Source organism: Aquila chrysaetos, chromosome 16, assembly GCF_900496995.4.
Source record: "Aquila chrysaetos chrysaetos chromosome 16, bAquChr1.4, whole genome shotgun sequence".
In the NCBI taxonomy this organism is placed as follows: domain Eukaryota; kingdom Metazoa; phylum Chordata; class Aves; order Accipitriformes; family Accipitridae; genus Aquila; species Aquila chrysaetos.
Genome location: NC_044019.1, coordinates 21,102,041 through 21,122,822, shown reverse-complemented (window position 1 = coordinate 21,122,822; position 20,782 = coordinate 21,102,041). Strand labels below are relative to the sequence as shown.

The window sequence follows — 20,782 nt, the reverse complement described above, 5'->3', positions numbered from 1 at the left end:
CGCTGAGTCGCCGCCGTGTGGCGGCGCGCGGGGGGAAGTGCGTCACGGCAGCGCGCGGCGCTGGGGCGGAAGTGGTCAGTGAGTGCGTCCCTGAGGGAGGCTGCGATGGCGAGGGGGGCGCGTCGGCCCGGCACCCGCGGCGGGGCCCGGCCCGGCCTTGCTCCCCGGTGTTGTGGGGGGCAGGCCTGCCTCCCGCCGCGTAGGGGCAGGGTGAAGCGCTGGGGCCCGCCCCGGAGCCGCGAGCGAGGCGCTCCCTGAAGGGCGGCCAAGTAGAGCCCTGGGGGCCGCGGTAGCCGTAGTCATGGCCCTCGTAAGGGTCGCAGTGTGGGCCTTTTCTCCCATCGCTCGGTCCCCGTTTCTTGGCGGACAGCTTGTTGTTGAAACTCTGAAGGACAGTGGGCAGATACTAGGAGGTTTTGGTGACCCGTAGCCCTGGCCCTGCGGGCTCGTCGTGGCCTACTTCCTTAACGAAGCGTTGCCTCTTGAACAGTCACTTCTTTGCAGCAAGCCGACACTCTGCCCTTGGTGAGGAAGCGTCAGCAATGTCTGCTAGCAGCAGACCCATCCCTTCCACCTCACAAGAGCTCTTGTTAATCGAGGAGGCAAGCTCACAAGACAGGCTAAGAGATCATTGTCTCAAAAGACCTCAAGGACACAGGAGGCAGCTCCCCCTAAATCTGCTTAACTTTATTTACAAAGTAATCGCCAGTCTGTTCGTGAGAGAAGGGCTTTGAACCAGCCACTGCAGAGAAACTGCTATGTGAAACAAATTCATTAAAGGAGGCTTGACAGATACCAAGGTGAAAGCTGACTTAGCTGCCTTCACAACAGCAGTGTAAGTGTTCTTAAAATTGTATAATATAGTCATACTTATGCAGAAATACTTGAAGTCACTTGATACTAGCACTCTGGGTTCCTTTCTGCTTCATCTTCCAAAAGTCACCTTCTTAAACCACAGTAATGTGTGGAAAGAGGACATAAGAAAAGCATAATATGCAGTCTTTTCTTCTGAAGCTTGACCCCTGCCAAAAAAGGGAGCAGATAGTAAACACTTACTTGACCAATCTGTGGAGTAGCATTTTACTTCTCAGTATTGAAGAATTTTGATTGTTATTCTTCAGAAGTGAAATACAAACATGCCTGTCAATTTGTCTTGGTAGATACGCTGTCCTGTTCTCTGATTTCTTAGAGAGTAGTGATTCTGTGATACAAGGCTAATTTGTTATTTCTTATGGGCTATTTCTTCCATGTTACAACAGACTCCATTTTGAAAATACTTGATACGTAAATACAATTTCTTTCCAAAAAATCTGCATTTCCAATTAATCAGTGTAATGTTTTTCCATTTCCCATCTAGGAACCAATTCCTTGTTCATTGCTTAAAGCAACACTGGTGAAACTTCTAATTAGATAATACATGGGTTACTTCATGTCTACAGAGTGTCAGCTATCTTAGTGGCCTGGTTGAAATTTTGTTTTAGTTCTTTGGTTTTTTTGTTCAAGTATATTTCTATTCTAATTTTAGCTACTTATGGTTTTGGGATTGCCACCTTCAGTTTCATAAATTGATAAAGGTGTTTTTGAATGATGACAGCATCAATGACATCTTGCTTGTCCAATAGAATGAGTTAGTAAAGAGCAAAATAAGTGATGCCTAATGTCATTAAGACTTTTGCTCCTTACCTCCTATAGCCCCTCACCCCACATAATAAAATAATATGCTGTCTCTTAAACTGGTGTTCTTGATTTCTGTAATTCCATGCATAGAACAGACCTTGGGCAAAAGCTCAGCTGCTGTAAATACAACTCATGCCTATTCCCTTTCTGTCAGGTGTTGCTCTGATAGTTTGAATGAACTGCAGCTCTAATACATGGTCTTAACTCGAATGTGTTAGTCGGAGAAAATTAAGAAGCACTAACATACAGAAAGAAAACTAAATTTTAAATTCTTATTGATATGTTGTACCTTACCACTTCAGCCCTAGTAGCTTGCCTTGTTTTGCAGTTAAATGTGAACTTTTTCACAACTGTGTGGTAATGAAGGTGTTTATGTTTTGGTGTGAATCTCACAAGGGGCAGTGTTACTTACAAAACTTGTGCGGAAATGATAGGTTATATTTCAAAGTAACTTTGAAAATGTTTCCTTATCTTGAATTTAGACTTTAGATATGAAAGCATTAGCTTAACTCAAGTTTTGCTGCACTGTAACTTAAATTTGGGCCTCATGCAAAAGTCCACTGGCTTGAGTTTAGTAGTGTTGGAAGTTTGTTAGTCATCCCATTTGAAAGGCTGATTTGGAGCTTTCTTGTTGATGGTATGAGAGCAAATAATGGTGATGCAGCAGCTAAGCTTACTACAACTACTTAGGTGCTAATTCTTTCTGCGTAGCTCAAATGCTGTTGTAGAACGTGGCTGTTCTTTCCCTTCTGAAGCTGCATCATCTCGAGTGGAGTAGCTCAAGGCTTCTAGCCTGAGGTAACTGGAGCAGTGAAGACATGATTAGAGGCCTGTCTGCTTGGGAAGGCTGCACTTTAATTTTCAGATGATTTGTGATATCAAAGCAACAGGACATTGCTAATATGTACTATGCTGTAGTGATTCATGCTTAGTTCAGTAATTGACATGAAACTTAATGGCAAGCTATGAGTTAACAAGTAAACTATTGTGGATTATACTGCTCTGTAAGTGAGTGTTGCAGAAATTGAAAACAAATCTGAAACTGAACATGAATTGAAGACTACTATACCTACAGTTCAGTGGTACTTAAATATTTCTGCTTGGAAAAAAATTATGTGTCACTTAAAAAAAAACCTGGAAGAAAATGAGATCTTAAAACAAATAGAATGTTGAACCTTAAAGCCTGCCAGGCCAAGATCTTGCCAAACCGTAAAGTGGAACAAACTTGAAAGGAAACTGCTTTCACAGAGTTGGGGCAGTGGTTATCAAATACAGCTGATATATGTCTTCCAAGTGATTTTAGCTGCCACAGCAGATTATTTTTTAATACTAGTTATGAAATTGCAGGTTTTGTGCAACCTTTTTAGTGCAACTCTATGACCACTAAAAACATTGTTCAGAAACTTTTTTTCGAAAGAATTCATTCACAGATATAATTATGTGTACTCAGTACTAGAGAGTATGTTTACAGCTCTTGGATTTGAACTGCCCTATTAATTTCTATGTGTTAATGCTGAATCTCAAGCTACCTTTGAATGCAGAGGATGCTGGGAATTGTCCTCCCCACTTCATCATAGTATTATTGGAGGCTGTGTCACCCCTCCTCCAAGATGGATTTCAGCATAGGTAGGGTGAAGACAGGTTGACCTGAAAACTGAGAAACCCTGTCTTGCTATTGGCCAGGGTGATGGTGGGCCCTGTTGTTTCCTCAGCTGAGAGTTTTGCAGTACTTGAGTACCCCTATAGAGCGCATAATCTGTCCTTTTGTATTCTAAATTGACATCACCATGGGAATTCTGTGAACTAAAAAAAGAAGGTAGTCTAAATTTCTATTCCCATAGGCCATAATTAAGAATTAAATTCATCTTTCTGCTGGACTGGTTTTGCTCCCCATTTGACATCTACTGGTTTAGAGTGAGGTGTGTCTTGCTAATTGGTTGCATCAATGGCAAAGATGAGGAAGGAAGCAAAACCCAAGCTAACAAGCTTTGCTGAGTTTGTTTTCTTGGGCTCTGCACTGCTACTGCTGGAATTTGTAGTGAAGAGTGAAGCAAGCAGCTGGGGGGATTTGGGTGGTGAGGAGGAGAAGGCAATAGTGCTCAGCTGAAAATGGTATCCTGTAAGGATCTTTCAGCTGACAGGAATGTCAGTGTGTGAAACTGTTTGCATGGGTATGTGACTGGTAGGAGCTGTGGCATCAGATCTGTTGTCTGAGTAATATTCTCTGAAATGAGTTTCTTTCTGGGAATTTTCTCACTCTGATCACTGTGTCATTTGCAGCACAGTGCTACAGAGAGCCTTTCTTTGCTCTAAATATATGATTTACAGGTGCTGAAGTAGGAGACTGGAGCAGTGAGCTGCTTGCTCAGTATGTGAGACTCAGTCAGACTGATACATGCACTGTGGGGTTTGGAATACAGAAGACCTTAATATGTCAAAATGATGCAGCCTGGATATTGGATCTGTTGCTGCTTCTATGTTGCTGGATCCAGTAGTGGTCTTGTTTATCATTAGCAGTTGGGGAGGAGCTGTCTTATTTCATTCTAGTTCTGCCTTGTTTCCAATTCATGCTTCTGTTGTCATCTTTCCCATTTGAGTGCTGTAGGCAATCTGCGCAAGAAAGGCATGGTAGGCATACACTGTGTGCGTTGTTCCAGCTACCAGTGTCTGAGGTGCTGGTGATGATCATCCCAGTAGAGGTTTACAATATGGAAAGTGCAGAGAGGGTCATGTGTCATGAAAGGTGTCTTATGTCTAGATTACAAAAACATAAGTTATGACAGGAGTAGCAAAGGATGAAATTCTGTGTCCCATGTTACCCAGTGAATTTGGCTTCATGATCACAGTCTGTTATGAAATTAAAAAGAAGGAAATCAGTGACATGCAGTGGCAAATGATATGGGTGTAATGCAATGAAAGGAAGTTTCTTTTTTGGAGAATAGAGAGAAATTTGTCAGGTTTTAAAATTAATGTATTTAAGGAGTGAAACTAATCTAGAAATTTAGCATATAAAGTGAATGGATTAGTGAATAGTAGAAAATAATTGTAGTGGATTGCATAGTTGCAGTAATGTATTTTAATAGTGTAATAAGATGTTAAAATTATGAATTGAATTCTAGCCTCCTCAACATCAATTCATTTGCTTGAACTGGCTATCATTTAATGTTATTGAACACAGTTTTGCCTCATTTATTTTTTGTCAGCAGGTTTTCAGCTTTCCAAGAAAAGTATAAGCCACACGTAGACCAAACAAGCGTTTTCTAAATCTTGTTCTGTTTTTACTCCAGCGTTCTTTCCCAGTATAAGTAGTTGTTCTCTTTCTATAACACTACTTGGTGTTGTGGATCAGTATTAGTATTCATCAATGTTTATTTATATTACCTTGTGGATTCTTTGGAAAATTTACCTTAATGAAATGAAATCTGAAGCTGGATCTCTGTTTAAAACTGTATTTTAATGATGCAACATTAAGCAGTGAAAATAGTGCTGAAAGTTGTTTAAGCCAACAGCTGGATATCCTCAGAGGCAGGGTTACATTTTTTTCTTAAGATTTGTGGACAGATATTTATGGATGTACCATTTATAGTCTACATACAGCGAGTTCTACATGTTCTGAATGCTTTGGGCGTATAGTATGTGTGCAGATCAGTTCTCCACTGCGTGCACAGTCAGTCTTGCATGTCCAGCAGCCATTCCTATGGCATTCCTGCATGCCTACCGCCAGGCTGCAACAGTGTCCAAGTGTCTGAAAATCAGAGAGAGACTAACATTCTCCAGTTCTGCCTGGGCAAAATTTCCAGGCAGAAAAACAGAAGAAATCTAGAAAAACTCAAACTGCAGAACAAAGTTTAAAAAAAACCAAACCACCAACCAACCCAGATAAAAAATGCCACACAAACAAACGAAAAACCAAACCAACAAAAAAACCCCAACTGAATAATGCTATTTGTGTACTGGCTTAAAGTGGAGTCCGAAACAAGCCTTGCAGCTAGAGGGATAAAGATGAAGTAATGTATGCAGCAGCACAGTTCACTAATTGCAGTGTTCTCAAATTTTTGAGTGTTCGATTTGTAACCTAGTTAAAGTAGTTAAAAATGTGTTTAATGACCACTACCATGGCTGGATCTCTTCTTGCGGCTTGTCCCTGTTGGCTTGTGACCACTCTGTGTCCCCAGCACTGTGACTCACCCGGGAGGTGGCAGACAAACACCACTCTGTCTCGGCTGGAAGTGTAGCAAGGGGACAAGCAGCACGTACCTGGCAGCTGCCCAACAGAGAAGATGGCATGGCAGTAACTTCGGGTCTTTTTATGTCTAGATTACAGGACTTTTTCCTGCCACATTACTATTTGACATCAGAAGCGGCTTTCTATGAATCCTACTATGAGTCACAGCTTACAATGATGAATCATTTTTGGAATATTTTAACTTTACCGTATTTCAGGAAAAAGTCATGCGCATCCCGGTTTTAAGGGTATTAATACTCAAAGGTAGTAATAAGCACAGAAAGTAGAAGCATATGGAAGGAAAATAGAGGCATCAAAGGATGATCTGAAATCAAAGAGGGAACTTGCTAGTATTTAGCATAGCAGTCATCGTGCAACAAATAAAAAGGAGAACAAAGTGAGGTGGGGCAGAGTATACTTACTTGTAATTGGTGTTGCACACTTTTGCATACCAGTATTCAGCCTCAGTTGTTTTATGGTGTATGCTTATTCTGGTTATAAATACATAGACAAAGCCTTTTAAAAACATAGTGTTGATTGCAGTTATTTCTCACTTAGGATCAGTGATACAAAATTTAGTGTTAATTGTGATTATCTGATATAATACCGGAATGCTTCCAAAAATGTTAGTGATTAACAGCAAATAAAAATTGACTATCTAAGCATAGTGTTGCTTGCACTGAATTGCCTTCTACTTGGCTGAATAATGCAATCATAAGATGAGGGTAAAGTAAATTTATAAGACATTAGATGCTATTCATTTTCATAATATATTAGAATACATAAACACAGAACGTCACAGGTTTCCACCTCAGGCTGTTTTGGGTAGAACTCCTGTTTTCTTAAACACTAGTTGTCCACAAACTAGTAAGTTCACCCTGGTGACATAAATCCTACCTATTCAAGTGCTGTGTTTGTGCAGCCTAGAGAAACAGGAAAGGTGCAACTGGCCAACCAGTCTACCTGTAATGGGGGTGGGGAGGTTGCTATGCGACTGTAGTATTTGATGCTTTACTTAAAAGCTCGGCTCCAGGAAACAAGGGTTTACATAAGAATCAATCAATCTTCTTTCTTCTAAGTTAGTTTCCTTCTATTACAAAACAAAGCTTGTTTTTGTGATCCAAGTACATGGCAAACTCTCAGAAACCTGGAAGCAATGTGAAAGAAACCAAAGTTTAGGGTTGTTTTAATCTCCTTATTTTAGGCAACCTTGACTTATGAATCTTGGAAATGCCAGTACCCTCCTGGTGCTGGAATAGCAATCACCCCCTCCTTCCACATTCATGGTGTACAGCTTGATCCACAAAATATTCCTTGCCTCAGTTTACCTTCAGAACCTATTGTGACTGTCCTGTGTGTCCCACCTTAAGCTATACTTCTGTCTCTAATGTAGCTATTGCCAGAATTTATGGTTATCAAAGTCTGTTTTGAAGAAATAACTAATGTTTCTGACCTCTGTGCAAATCTGCAATATTGGTGTTGTTACCTAGTCCAGACTTAGACCTGCACGCTGCACTCAAAATAACAGCTCCCTTTGAGTTTATCCCTGTATAAATTTACCTTGGCAGATTGCGTGCTCTGTGAATTAAGGATTATGTTTTCATATTTATCTATAAAGCATCTGGGTACCATGGTGATCAGATCAGACAAGCAGGCAGTTAAATTTGCACTTAATGTTAACTGACAATGCCAGGGTCCTTTTCCATAAGAAGTTGGGCTTCATGTTAACAGAGCTGTGTTCTCTAGTAAAAACTGATTCCAAGTGTTAGTGTGTACTATTTTTTAGTAAATTAATAGGGACGCAAAGCTAAGGAGGTGCTTTTACATTCTCTTTATTAGCTAAGTTTGTAGTTAGCAGTGAAGTTACTGCATTTGAACCTCAGTCATGATACCTCAGCTCAACCACCACATGCTATAGTAGAATTTGCTTTGGTTTTGTATTTCTGAAATAGCGTATCACTGCACTTTGAAATCTCAGTTAAAGGAAATGTCTCGGCCTAAATATAAGAAAAAATATCCTTCAGGTCAACAGTCTGAAAAGTATTGCCTTTTCCAGGCAGGTCTAATTACATATTGATTGTACTTAAATCTTACATTACAGATCATTTCATGTTACATTCATGCAGTTGTTATTTTTTTCCGTGTGTTATTTTTACAGTTTTTAAGTAATAATATATGGATGAGTGTTTATTCTGGAACAGTCATTTCATTTTATTAGCCTACGGAGGGCAACAAGGCAAAAAAGGGAATGTCATGCTTATATATTAGCTCTTGTTCCAAGTAGTAACTTTCCAAAGACTGTCTGGGGACAATTCCTGGGGAAAATTCCTCCCTGATTATGGTACACATTATCACATACTGTTTGTGAATTGCTATTGCTATGCAGCGAAGCAGTTAAAACCCTCAATGGTGAACTACAAGACAGGCCATGAAGCAGTTCTTCTGATATTACTATAATTTCAGTTGCATATGCATGTATGTATATGTAAAATTACCCAAAACATAATGATCCTGCAGTGATTTAACAAAAAAATGAGTGCGCCATGGATTTTCATTATATTTGTTTGCTCCTTAACCAGAAATGATCTGCCTTTATTTCTCATCATTTGTTCTTTCTGTTGCCACTGTTCTTGTGGTAGTTTGTCCTGGTTTTGTTCTTTGAAGCAACAGAACAAGAGCTGCTGTTTATCAGAAGTATGCATCCATTCCACTGTATGAAAAACAGAATTTCAGTGCAAATTTGATCAAAAATGAATGAATTCCACAACTTTCAACTTTCCTCTTTATATCTGTAATTTGTTAGAAATTATGAGCACAGAAGGATGTAAGTATCTCAGCACAGTTTGGAAATGCCATCCACTCAGACATGACAGTAGGTTTGGGAATATTGTCAATACTAATTACCTTGTAAATCCACGTGCCCATTGCAACAACTGTAGCTTTCCCAGTTACAAACATATTGCCAGCATATCTGAAACAATTTAGCATTAATTGTTTTCACAGAATGGTAGAAACATGCCTTTGGGCTATTGTTTGGATGCTAAAAGTACCAGGGGACCTTCTCACAAAGCTGTATGCATATAAAAACCACTGGACCTACTGTGGGTTAAACATCAGAATGTGCTTTCTGCATCATGTACTCGTGTTCCTGAATGAAATACAGCCTATGTAAGAATCACTGATCTGTCAGAACAGAGCCAGTTCAGTCCATGGATCTGTGTCAATGCAGTCTGACAAAGTTGCTGCTAATGCTTTTGTGGACTTCAGGTCTAAAACAGCTTCTGAAACTTCCATTGCTATCTCCTTGCGGAAATGTTGCATGCCTAAAGAGCAGCAGGTCTCTATCCTAGTAATTAGGGAGAACAGAATCTATTTTTAGTCATGTAACAGACTACCCCTACATTAACTTTGTTACTACTAAGAAATTAATTTCAGGGGCCTCCTTTATCCTGTGATTCCCGAGATGAACAGAAAAGTTATCCCTTAATTTCTTTTGCATGCAGGCAAGAAATAATGTAGTATGCTGTGGTGCTGTATGTCTCGGAACACAGAGCCAGGCATCTCTATTTGTCTACGTGCTGGTGAGATCAAGGGCATGGCAGCAGCATGGAAACTCAATGGCATGGTATTATGGAGGAATATAAAAATCTTGTTGAAAAGCATGTGATAACTTACTTCTTGACTCACATACTGAAGACAAATGTTTAGGGAGTATGATAAGCTAACTGATGACAGTATGCATACATGATAGACTGAAGGGTGGCACCTAATAGTGTCTCATAAGTAATTTGCTCATCAAAGGATGTAATTGTGTTTAGAAAAGCTGAAAGACAGCAGGTTTGGCTGGTTGCATTAGAGTACTTAGAAGACTTAATGCATTGTGTATGTTATCTAGCTCAGTGTGCTTTTTTCAGTGGTATCTTTGTCCTCCCACTTTGCTTTTTGTTTCTTCCTTTGCTGTATGACTCATTTTTATAATATGCTTTTGTTACAATTATCTGCTGGTTTTCATAATGAATCCTATTCCTTCCTTTTGCTACTCTCCTTTTCAGGTTTGCTTTGAGAATTCATATGTTTAAAAATTCATAAAATTTTTTGCATTTTTCTCGCAGAAGCTAGTTCTTCGTACTAGCTATCAGTGATAAAGAACCGTGCCTAAGCTATTTACCAAATCATTACATATCTTTTATTTTCCGAACATATTGAAGTCTGTAGGGGAATACACTGCTGTATGCACCAGAAAAGTGAGAATGCTGTGAGAAATCTAAGTTAATACCAAGAAGTAATGAAGAAAAATGCCAGTGTTTTAAATACAGTGGTAAACGACCTTTACAATCATGATAAATTTTGAAACTATATTTACTCATTCTTTCAAAGCCCTCAGAAGAATACTATGGCTTAAAAACTGTTAAGGCTTGTTTTATCCCTCTCCTTTGTACTTAAAAGTTACAGCATCTGTCACTAATACTCAGAAGCATTGCTATCTGAGAGAACTAACTAGTTAGATTAAATACATTTTAAATGTCTATACAACTTTTTAAAATGCTCTAAGTATATCTACATGCATATTTAAAATTGAGGAAACAACTGCAGTTTCTCTTTCCCAGCTGCATTTCATTTGTTCTGATTTTTGTATTTAACTCATATTAAAAAGGAGGACATATAGCACATGACGGTAACAACATAAACAAAGGCATTTATAAAACCCAGATATAAGGTGCCTGGGTGAAAAGGCAATTTCAGTCCTGGATCTGGAAATACAGATTTTTTTTTTTTCTAAATCTGTTTAAAATATTTCATAATGTTAAAATACATTTTAGTTCAGACAGGCCTTAGGAGCTGTTTGGGCTGATGCTGTGGTTTCTGTATACTCAGGGCATTGCTTCTACATTTTCCTTGCATTTTGGTTACTTGACATAGGGTTCTAGAAAACAAACCGAACTGTTGTTACCAAATGTGGGAAGTAAGTTACATACATCTAAGGTGATATAGCATGAGCCATCTCAGAGCCACCTGACAGAGCTTTCTGGTAGCATTGCCATCTATTTCAGTAAAACATCTGAGTGACAGTGAACAACAAATGACTGAGATTCCAATAATGTGAGAAAGAGGAATGAAACATAAGCAACTATTTTGAGAGAAACTATTTTACCTTTTATTTTTGTGAATTCAGAAAAAATATTATTCCTAATAATTATCTGAATATATAGGATTCAATTAAAGTAATTTCTTTTGTATTTTAGAAAGATTTTGAGTAAATACGTTTTCCCATTATATTCTGAGAATTAAAAAGGTAAGGAAATACTTTAGGCACTTATAAAATGATAAAATTCAGATAAAAGTTTGTGTTAATTTTCTGTGATCAGTACTTGTAAATAACTATAGAATATCCTTTATAGGAGTTGTCCAGATTTTTTACTGGGGGTAAAGAGGAGATCTCATTAGTTGGCCTTATGTGTAGTTCTTTTTAGGGACTAATGCAGTTTGTTTCTATTAAAAAAGGGCACATACTGAAAAAATTGTCTGAAATAATGTTTAGAATGCAGTGTCAAAATGTGTAAGAATTAAATCTGCCATATGCAAAGGCAGATACCAAGAGCTCCAGGGAAGACAGAGTAAGGAAAGAGTAATTTTGTAAATAAAAAAATGTAACATACAAAGCTAAAATCTTCAATGTGTCAAAGCCTGTCTCTCTGTAAGGAAAGGATTCCCCCCTTCAAACCATAAGCACTCTTGAACCAGCACTGAAATTTACAGTCAAATCCATCTCTAAAGAGTAATGAATGCTTAAAATTGGAGTGTAATTTGAAAAATACTATAAAAATAAACAACAGCCAGACCTGGGGTCACCATTACTCAAGGAAGAAAAAGTCCAAACATGCCACCTGGAGAATTTGTGCTTTCCACATGGCTATCGTTTCATATTGACTGTTGGATCCTTATTTCTTCCCCTTAGATTGTCCTTGTCTTTGGATTAAATTCTAATCATAGAGAAGTTAATCACGAAGATCTTACTAGTGCACCACTTTAAGGAATCACTCGTAATTTGCAGAGCTTTGGGTGTAAAATGGGATTATAGCATATATGAGGTAGCCATCTTTTTCTGAGTGCAGTGCTGTTTTCTGCACATCAGATCGGTCAGAACCTGTAGACTGTTGCATTTGTCCCCCAATTGCAAGAACAATGTCTTGTTGTCCCTAACAACTGCTATAAAAATATGAAGAGGTGCTGTAGTTGTTCTAGAGCAAATTGTATTTTTTACACCTATAGACCCTTCAAATCCTTTTAGGAACTGGCTATCTTTGAAAAAATCACAAAATCATTATTGAATTGGCTCTCTGGCCTGCATCCTCTGCCTGTTTCCTGAGCAGAAATGCAAAAAGGTTAAAAAAAAAAAAAAAAGGCATTCAGATTCAGTCCAGACTGGTATGGCACCTGCAGGCTGTTTGAGTAGGGGGAGAAGTAAACAGCTTTTATAAACAAGGTTCCAATTACAAAGAGCAAAAAGGTAGAACCAGCGGAAGACATATTAGCTTGTTTACTTGCTTACCTTTTAAACTTTCCCTACCAGCTTTTGAGAATCCTGTCACATCCTTCTCTGCTATTCATAAAGCATCTGTCCTGCTTTTTTCATTGCTGTTTTTGCTACCAGTGGTATGCTTGCAGCTCACCAGTTCTTCGTTACTATAGGCTAGCTCCATCAGCAATTCAGCATATGAAATCCAGAATGTTGTTTGGGAACTGTAAAACTTCACTAGTCTAGTGGATACTGAGCTGGGATGTTTTCCTTGCAGGATCTTCCCTATTCTCTCTAAAGGCTCCTAAGATTTTCTTTTTTTTTATTTATTTATTTTTATTTTTTTCCTTTATTTCATTTTTTCTGTCTTTTTGTCCTCAAGGAACATTTGATTTAATAAATTGCATTCAGACAGGGTTAAAAAAAAAAAAAGTAGAAGATATTTAGGAAAAAACCTCAAAACCCAATACACGTACTCTGGTCATTCCTCTGGTATAATTTGTGCCAGTAACTGTGTCACATTGCTCTGCACAGCACTAGGATTTGCACGTGTCATGGGTGACAGAGTCTACTTCATAGTCTCTTTGTAAATGCCAAGGTAAGAAGTAAACAGCCTCCTCCCAGACACTACTGAAGTAGCTTTAGGACTACAGAGTACGTGCCATGGTACTCATTAAATTGTGCCCTGGTTTCCTCAAGTATCCTAGTGTAGGAGTTGTTACTGAGGCAACACAAGGACTACTGCGCAACTCCCATAAAAACAAGTCACTGGGGTGTGTCAGGCATCTACATACACATAGACAGTGGCTCTGGATTGAAAATTGCCTTTTTTTTTTTTTTTTTTTAAGTTAAGCAAATGGGTATGGAAATAGTAATGTAAAAAGAATGCTTAAAGGTTTTTTAAATCTTTGGATTTTATGTTACTTTTCTGTGCCCTGCTTTGGGTAGGAGAGAATAGAAATGCTGCTCATCAGCTGACCTGAGCCTGCATGAAGCTGATGGGTGGGTGGCTTTACCAAATTTGGCAGTCTTCTCACCTGTCACGTCTGATACTGAAGGTTGAGCAGAATCATTCCCAGGTTGGACTGGGAAGAGTAATTTCTCTTTTTTATGTGGAGAAGATTCTCCATGGAGCACTAGTGTTTTGTTCGTGCTAGCCACGTGAAGGTGTGGAGCGACCCAATGAAGGATACAACTATGTTGTTCTAAACAGTTGTGATAGTTGAAGGGGTCTGCTGAAGTCACAGCTTTTACATTTGGCTAGAAATAGATAGGAAGCAGAAACCTTTTCAGTTAGCCCCAAATGAAAGAACAGTCCCTAGAGACAGGGAGCAGACACAGTTCTCTCATATTAAGTCATAAGTTGCATATAGTTGTTTGTCTAACCTTTTTGGCTTTTTGTGTCTGTACAGCAGATGTTAATGCACCTGAAAATAGAAAGTCTGAAGTTTATATATTCATCCTTGTTTCATATTTTAAAGCATGTGTGTATATTTATATATGTATGTATAAAAATATGTATACAAATATGTAAGACGGGCCCCTTCAACAGTAATCCCTGACCCATTCATTTGCATCATGTACAGCTGACTACCATTTCTCTGCTCTGTTCCCCAGAGCCCATTTTGTATGTTAGCATCCATGTTGCTCTTGCTGGTAGGATGGGCAGAGACTGTAACTGGAATTACAAGGCACTGACAGGCTTCCTGCATATGCCACCTCTTGGAAAAACCTATTTGCTCCTATCCTTCCTTGAGGCAGGGTATGTGTAGACACTGTTCTATGGTGGCTTCCATTTAAAAGTCCTCTTGAAAATCCTTCTGAAAGTATAAAAGGCAGGCAAGTGTTGTAAGTTGTTGCCTAATACAGGTATACCTCCAGGTGTATTTTCTGCTCAAATCCTGTGTTATAGAGCATCTTTATAGTTGCTAAATGTTCTGATAATGGCAGCCTCAGACAGGTAATGTGAGAACTTCACGTAGTGGTGCTTGTTGGGTTAGCTAATTTCAAAATTACTTGTTTTGGCAAACTACTGTGTGTTGCCTAATACTTGTTCCACGGGTGCCACAAACGGATCCCAGAAATGAAAGGTTCCTTTGAAATGCACCCAGGTTTTTGTTAGTAGGATTTGGAGGAGTTTTGGAGTAGCTTAATTTGCCATGGTGATGATGTATGAGGGCATGTATTAAATTAAGACCAGCTTGAAAGACCTGGGAGGAAGCATATTTCAGTGAGTGTTTTAGCTGTAGTGTAAATGCCTGTTAGGAAAGGCCTCCAACCCAGGCTACTCTTCCACCTGCTGCTTGGTTTCTTCGCCAGCTTAGTCAGTCAACGTGTATCAGACTGTAGCCATACAATAAGATGGCATATAGGCACTCCAAATGCAAAATCAAGATTAAAAAATGGAAGAAAAATAAAGGTTGAGGCACAGAAGTGCTACAAAGAGGAGAAATCACTCTAAAGACTCTGAATTACTGATGGTCCTAAGCTTGATTAGGCTAAAAATTCTTGTCATGATCATAAATGTATGTTCAAAATACTGAAACCAGCAGACTGTCAGGATACTAACATGTGGCAGCATCCTTGTGTCTAAAAAGGTTAGGCAGAAACAAAATGTATTCTACTCAAAACACATGCAGAAAGAAAAAAAATGAGTATGAATGAGGGCTTTATCTTAGTGGGGTGTCCAAGACAAGCCTCTGTACTGAATGATTTCTGCATGGGCTGCTACATCCATTGACCTCCATGCACAGATTTTATTGTACCAGCCTGTAGGTACAGGAGAAAGATTAGCTCTGAGAAACAAGTTTTAAAATAATTGCTTTAGAGCAATTTTGAAAGACTTTTTTTTCTTCTATTCAACCGTGAAATGGAAGTGTCCTGCTGATGGCTCCAGCATATTTTTTAATTGAATAATTAACATGGATAATAGGAATACAGCAGCGTTTTTGTTGGTAATCACTGGATTTACTAATCTCCCAGAAGGTGGGATGATTCAGAATCTTTTACTGCCCCAAAATAGAAGATAATTAAAACCCTACAAACACAACTTGAAATAGAATTAAGTACAAATGCTGAAGAGGAAAAATTAGAAAATGAGCTTGAGGGAAAACTGAGGGGGGGGGAATGATAGTCCTAAGTACTAATAATAGTAAGGATACCTATGAAATTACATTTTCAGTATTTGAAGTTTTCCTTACTCTGCCACACTTCGCAAGTGACCAAGACTTCTTTCAGAAAAATCCTTTTTCTGTGCTAGTTTCTTAGCAGGGTTTTGCTGCTTGCTGCATTGTAGGTGGGCTTGGCTGGACTGAGAGCAGAGCACTCACAGAAGCCATGTGGCCACTATGTCATGGTTCTCAGGAGGGATTCAGAATGGTCACACGTGTTCATATAGAGTGGGTGTTATACTAGTCAGCTGCTGAAAATTATATGTGTAGTAGCTATCTGGTGAGCTGTGTCATGGTGAGAGGAAACTGTAAAGGTTTTTGTGGGGAGGGTTAGCTCATATAATCAATGATACTTCATTCCTGAAGAAAGTCTAATGAGCAAATACACATCCTGGGTTTACTGCATCATACATCTATTAATGGTGACTAGGAGTTACAGGCTCCAGAGCCATGCTAATATGCAAAGTTGCACAGCTTAGGTTAATCTTTGGTGTAATACCTTTCGTTGCAGTAGCGCAGTTCTGGTTGTAGACCACTACTTACATTCTGTGTATCACTTACTATGTATCACTTACAGTCACTTGACAACAGGGGGGCTGCTGCTTGCCAGTGGAATTAATTCTCACAGTAACGAAGAACTAACACAAAGCTAACCACTTGCTCTCTCAAGTGCAAGAGGAATTATTTTAAGGTTAACTTTTCCTCCTCTGGAGGGGGTGGAAAAAGAAACTGCAGGTGACAAACGTTAGTCCTATCATTTACTTGACTAGATGAAGACTGTCATGCTGAGGTGACTGGGCATAGGATGGAACCCAAACAGAATAGGAAGTGAGGTACTACTCTTATTTCCAGTATCCATAAAACAAGGCTATTAATTAACCTGTATAATAAGTACTCTTTTTACAGAGGTATAGTGGACACTTGAGACTTCACTATTCACTTCAAAGAACTAGTGATCAAGTTCACATTGGCACAAGCAGGGCAGGGCTGGATTTCTCTACACTGTGCTTCTCAGCCAAATTCTGTCTACTAAAATACATGAGTGTTTGTTTGAAACATTATTTGCAGGCTTTGAAAAAAAGATGCTGTACAAAGGCAAACATTTTTTGCCAATTTGCAGATGTAGCTTAACAGAAAGAAAAAATGGATTTGGAACGCTGCTTTCGATGAGAGGTCACGCTTGCTGGCTTTTGGGCATCAGATGGTATAAGAGCTACCAGGAGCATTGTGTACCCTCTGTACAACAAGTAGGCAAGAAAAAGTGTATTAATTTCTCCTGCTATGTGTGTACATCTGGGGACAAATGTTGCCAGAAGGGGGGTGGGCAATAGGACCAAGATGACTGTATCTCCAATTTAAATCTCTACAAGACACAGAAGGGAAAGGTTGCAATGCCTTCTGATCAAAAGTGACAAGTCTTAAGGCTCTCTTCAAAGTTTCACAGCAGCTGGTTTGGTTTTTTTTCTAAATCTTGCTGTTCTTGAAAAATACATTGTAAGTTTAGTTTCACTGGGTTTTTTAGCAACTCTTTTAGAAAAGAGAAGAAAGAAGTGAACTTTAAAAACACAAAGACTGGAATTTAAACTAACCTACTATTTATTATTATTTTGAGATCTTTTGGATGTCTGGCTAACTGCTTTAGTTTCTAGGTCTATATCATTGTAGCTTTCACACACTTTCTCATACTGGATATCTCTGGGAGTGAGTGTCTTCATAAAAGCACTAATTTATCCCCCAAACTCCATGGAGTAGTATAGTTTTTAACCACTGCAATGCCATGGTTTTTTGGGTTGGGTTTTTTGGTCTGATTCTGCAAACTCTTAATCCCAGAAGATTACACTGGGAATTTTTAGGCAGTGATTATTCAGGTGACTAAAAATTGTTCATGTAAATACATTTTTACAGGAATAAAATTGTATACCCTAAATATTGTAAGTTATTTGATATATAGGGGTTTCCAAATTAAAAGTAGGCTTTGTTAATAGAATAGAGATATTATCACTGAGTGAGCCTTCCTACAATATGTCTTTTGTAAATTTTCTTCCCCTCCCAACTTTTCCTTTCAAAAGTCATAATCCTGGAATAGATGGTTTTGAACCTGAATTTTAAATTTCAGGTTTGTATAAACTAAGTGGTAGAGCCATATCACTGGCTCTGAATTCACTTTGGGTTGCTCTGTGCTCCAAAAATTCATTCATTTAGTGCTTTGAAGTACAAGTGTGATTAAAGAACACACTGCAAATGTTAATAAAACTATATTACATCAACATTAAGATGAATTATGAAAAAAATGTACAATTCAATACATTCAGTTTTAAAATAGAGAATGGACGGTGCCTGTATTACTTCACTTAATCAAACGAATAGTTGCTGGTTAATAATTAGAAGTTGCATTTTGTATATATAAAACTGTGGAAATAATTGTGTTCTACCTGATTTCAAAGATACTTTTAATATACTTAAGAGTATTGTTCATCCATGTGCTGATAGTATTGGAAATTCAAATCTGTGCTGGTGCATCAGAGTTCACTTTTTGTTGTAGTCACAAGACATTTTTTTATGGATGACAATCTTTGCATTTTTTAGCTAGGTATTAATATCTTAAGCAGCTTGGGATTTAAGAAAATATTTTGGTTTAGTGTACATTTAATCTGTTTTCATTTTCATAAGCCTGCATGTTGCTTGCATGGTATATTATAGGATTGATTGATTGAATGACATTGAATTATGATCTGCTATCTGAGCTAGCTTCATTACTCCAGTGCCTTACTACTTTAGCATGCAAAAATTTTGAATTAAGGTTGCATTAAAAGGTAATGCTATCCTCTCATTTGCATATGCCAAACATGGTGCTTAATTGCTTGAGAGAGAAAACTCTCCCTATGCATCCCAAGTATGAGCATGCCCCAGGCTGCAAGAAAGGGAAAGGAAGTCGTGCCTTGAATTGTCTCATCTTCCAGCTCAATTGGCAGAGTGAAAAAAGTAAGGTGATGGGAAGTTTCTTCTTCTCTTGTCCTGTGATTGGAGAAAAATACAGGTTAGCCTTTAAACTTCTCTGGGAAGTAAGATACTAAGCAGCGTTTCCCTGTGCTTTGTTTAATTGTCCCTGACTTGAAAAAGGGGGAAAACCCCCATCCCTGTTACTGTTGGTAGAAGCTTCATAGTAGTGCTGCTTTTTTACTTTGACCTTTTTTTTCTGAATTATTACTTTTGGCTATATGCATTGGCTTGTGCTACTAGCAAATGTTGGTAAAAATAATTAGCACATAAAAATGAGAAATAGCTTATTTGTATGAGATGCAACTTAAATTGCCTGGATTATCCAAAGAAAAGACCAAGTATAAGTGGTGATATGCCGTTAGAGACTTTGCTTGCCATTAACTTTGTATACCTCCTTCCACTTCCAAATATTAAAATTCAAGCTAATAAAATTAGTATTAAATGTTTTGTATTGGTCAGTTTCCATGGTTTATTTTGTATTTTTATATAAGTTCTATATAAAGAAAAATCTATTTTAAAAGCTTTTTGAGAACTCTTTGTCTTCCATCTGACGCGAAGAGCATTTCTAGAGGGGAGGGGAAAGAAACAGAGTACTGTCTGAGGTAAATTTGATAGTAGAAGATGGGATAAAACAAGAGGCACTTAGACTAATTTAATTAATGCCATGGTGAATTTAAGAATATGCTGTCCTCTACAAGCATAAACATAGATCAGTAGCTGAATTAAGGAAGCAGTATTAGACTGCACCTGTTTGGTTTCAAACTGAATTCAGACCTTGTTTCAGTATTGCAGTTGGGACTGGCAGTTGCTGAAGGGATTAAATTATTTAAAGCCTTCAGCTGGCTAGTGTAGGCTAGCAGTAGCTTATAAAACACTTAATCTATTTTTTTAATCTCTTCATATGTTTGCTTTACTTAGACAGTAAAACTATACATGACACACACCTGCCACATTCTGAAGCTTCTTTGTCAGATATTTTAAATTTATCAATTAGAGTAGCCTTTAAACTGTAACCATTTGGGTTTCTTTGACAATACACTTCTTGTTAGCCTGTACGTTTTCTTTGATGAACTCAAAACCAAACATGAAGCATGCAGACATAAAGTTCTTTTTCCTCAATTTCTTTTAAAAAAGAGGTTCCCTTCTAAAGGCAAATGTTGCTCTCCAAATAATTAATGTTTACTGTTGCCATTTGGTTTGTGATTTAAAAACGAAACTAATTCCAAACAGTTTGGACCTCTGGAACTATTTTTGCAGTGCATTAGCCAACTGCTTACACAGTAGTACAGTAAACCAGTTCAAAAATAGGTAATACTGTTTAGCTTGTTACGTGATAATGTCACTTGTTTCTAGAAAGCTAAGGGTAAGTAATGAGTAGTTACAATATGGATTGGAAAAGCAATCTGGATAGCTGTGCAACACAGGATTAATTAGGTAAATCCTCTTAGGTTTGATTAGCCATTGCTTAGATCTACAGTTTATTTTGTCATTGGTTGCTCCTATTAATGTCTTCTTTCTGTCAAAGTTTATTACTCTGGTTTCAGTTTTGCATCCTACCTTTTTTGTGTCAAAGTGAAGTGCCACTGAATTAACTTACAACCTTCCAAATAATAAGCAGAGTAACATCTGGAGTCAATTCAAATCAATATTGGCATTCTCTTAAGAGTCTTTTTAATAATAAACTTTTTATATGGATAATTTCTGTTTTGTTCAGCAAATGATGTATTATCTGTTTTTAATTTGGCCTTCAATGTTAAGTTACAGGACAAGTAGGCATATCTGCTACCAAGGATGAGTAAATGCTTGTTCATGGAGATGAGATGGTTCCTGCAGCATGCTCTTCATAAAAAGCATATGTTGTTGATATTTCTGGCCAAGCTTTAATTTTTTTCTTCTTTTTCATTACATTGCAAAACTGTGATTTTATTTCTGTGAAATGAGTTTTTGTAGTACCATCAGTACAAAATAACTTAGACAGTTGATCTACTCTAGATTTTTTTTCATAATGTATAGCGTAAACTTGAAAAATTTAAAGTACGTATGTTGAAGTCATTTCACTAATTAGTGTACCTTGTCTCAAACTTTTTTTTTTTTTTTACTAGAGAATATGCTATTCTTCAGGAATAAGAAAGGAAAAACAGAGGAGAAAAAATTCTTAGTAGAAATAAGTAAGAGACAGAAACTAACAGACAC

At 37.9% G+C, this 20,782-nt stretch overlaps 1 protein-coding gene across 3 annotated transcripts in view; it reads left to right on the top strand.

Moving 5' to 3' along the window:
- The first annotated feature begins 91 nt into the window (after nucleotides 1-91).
- Nucleotides 92-20,782, top strand: part of HIPK3 (homeodomain interacting protein kinase 3) — a 114,949-nt gene continuing 94,258 nt past the window's right edge. For 2 of the 3 annotated variants that reach the window (XM_041129072.1, XM_041129073.1), the window contains exon 1: nucleotides 92-835. The gene's annotated coding sequence lies outside the window, so the exon portion shown is untranslated. Of the gene's footprint in view, nucleotides 836-9,405; nucleotides 9,528-20,782 lie in introns of those variants that run through there. The other variant, XM_041129074.1, reaches the window with a different exon arrangement.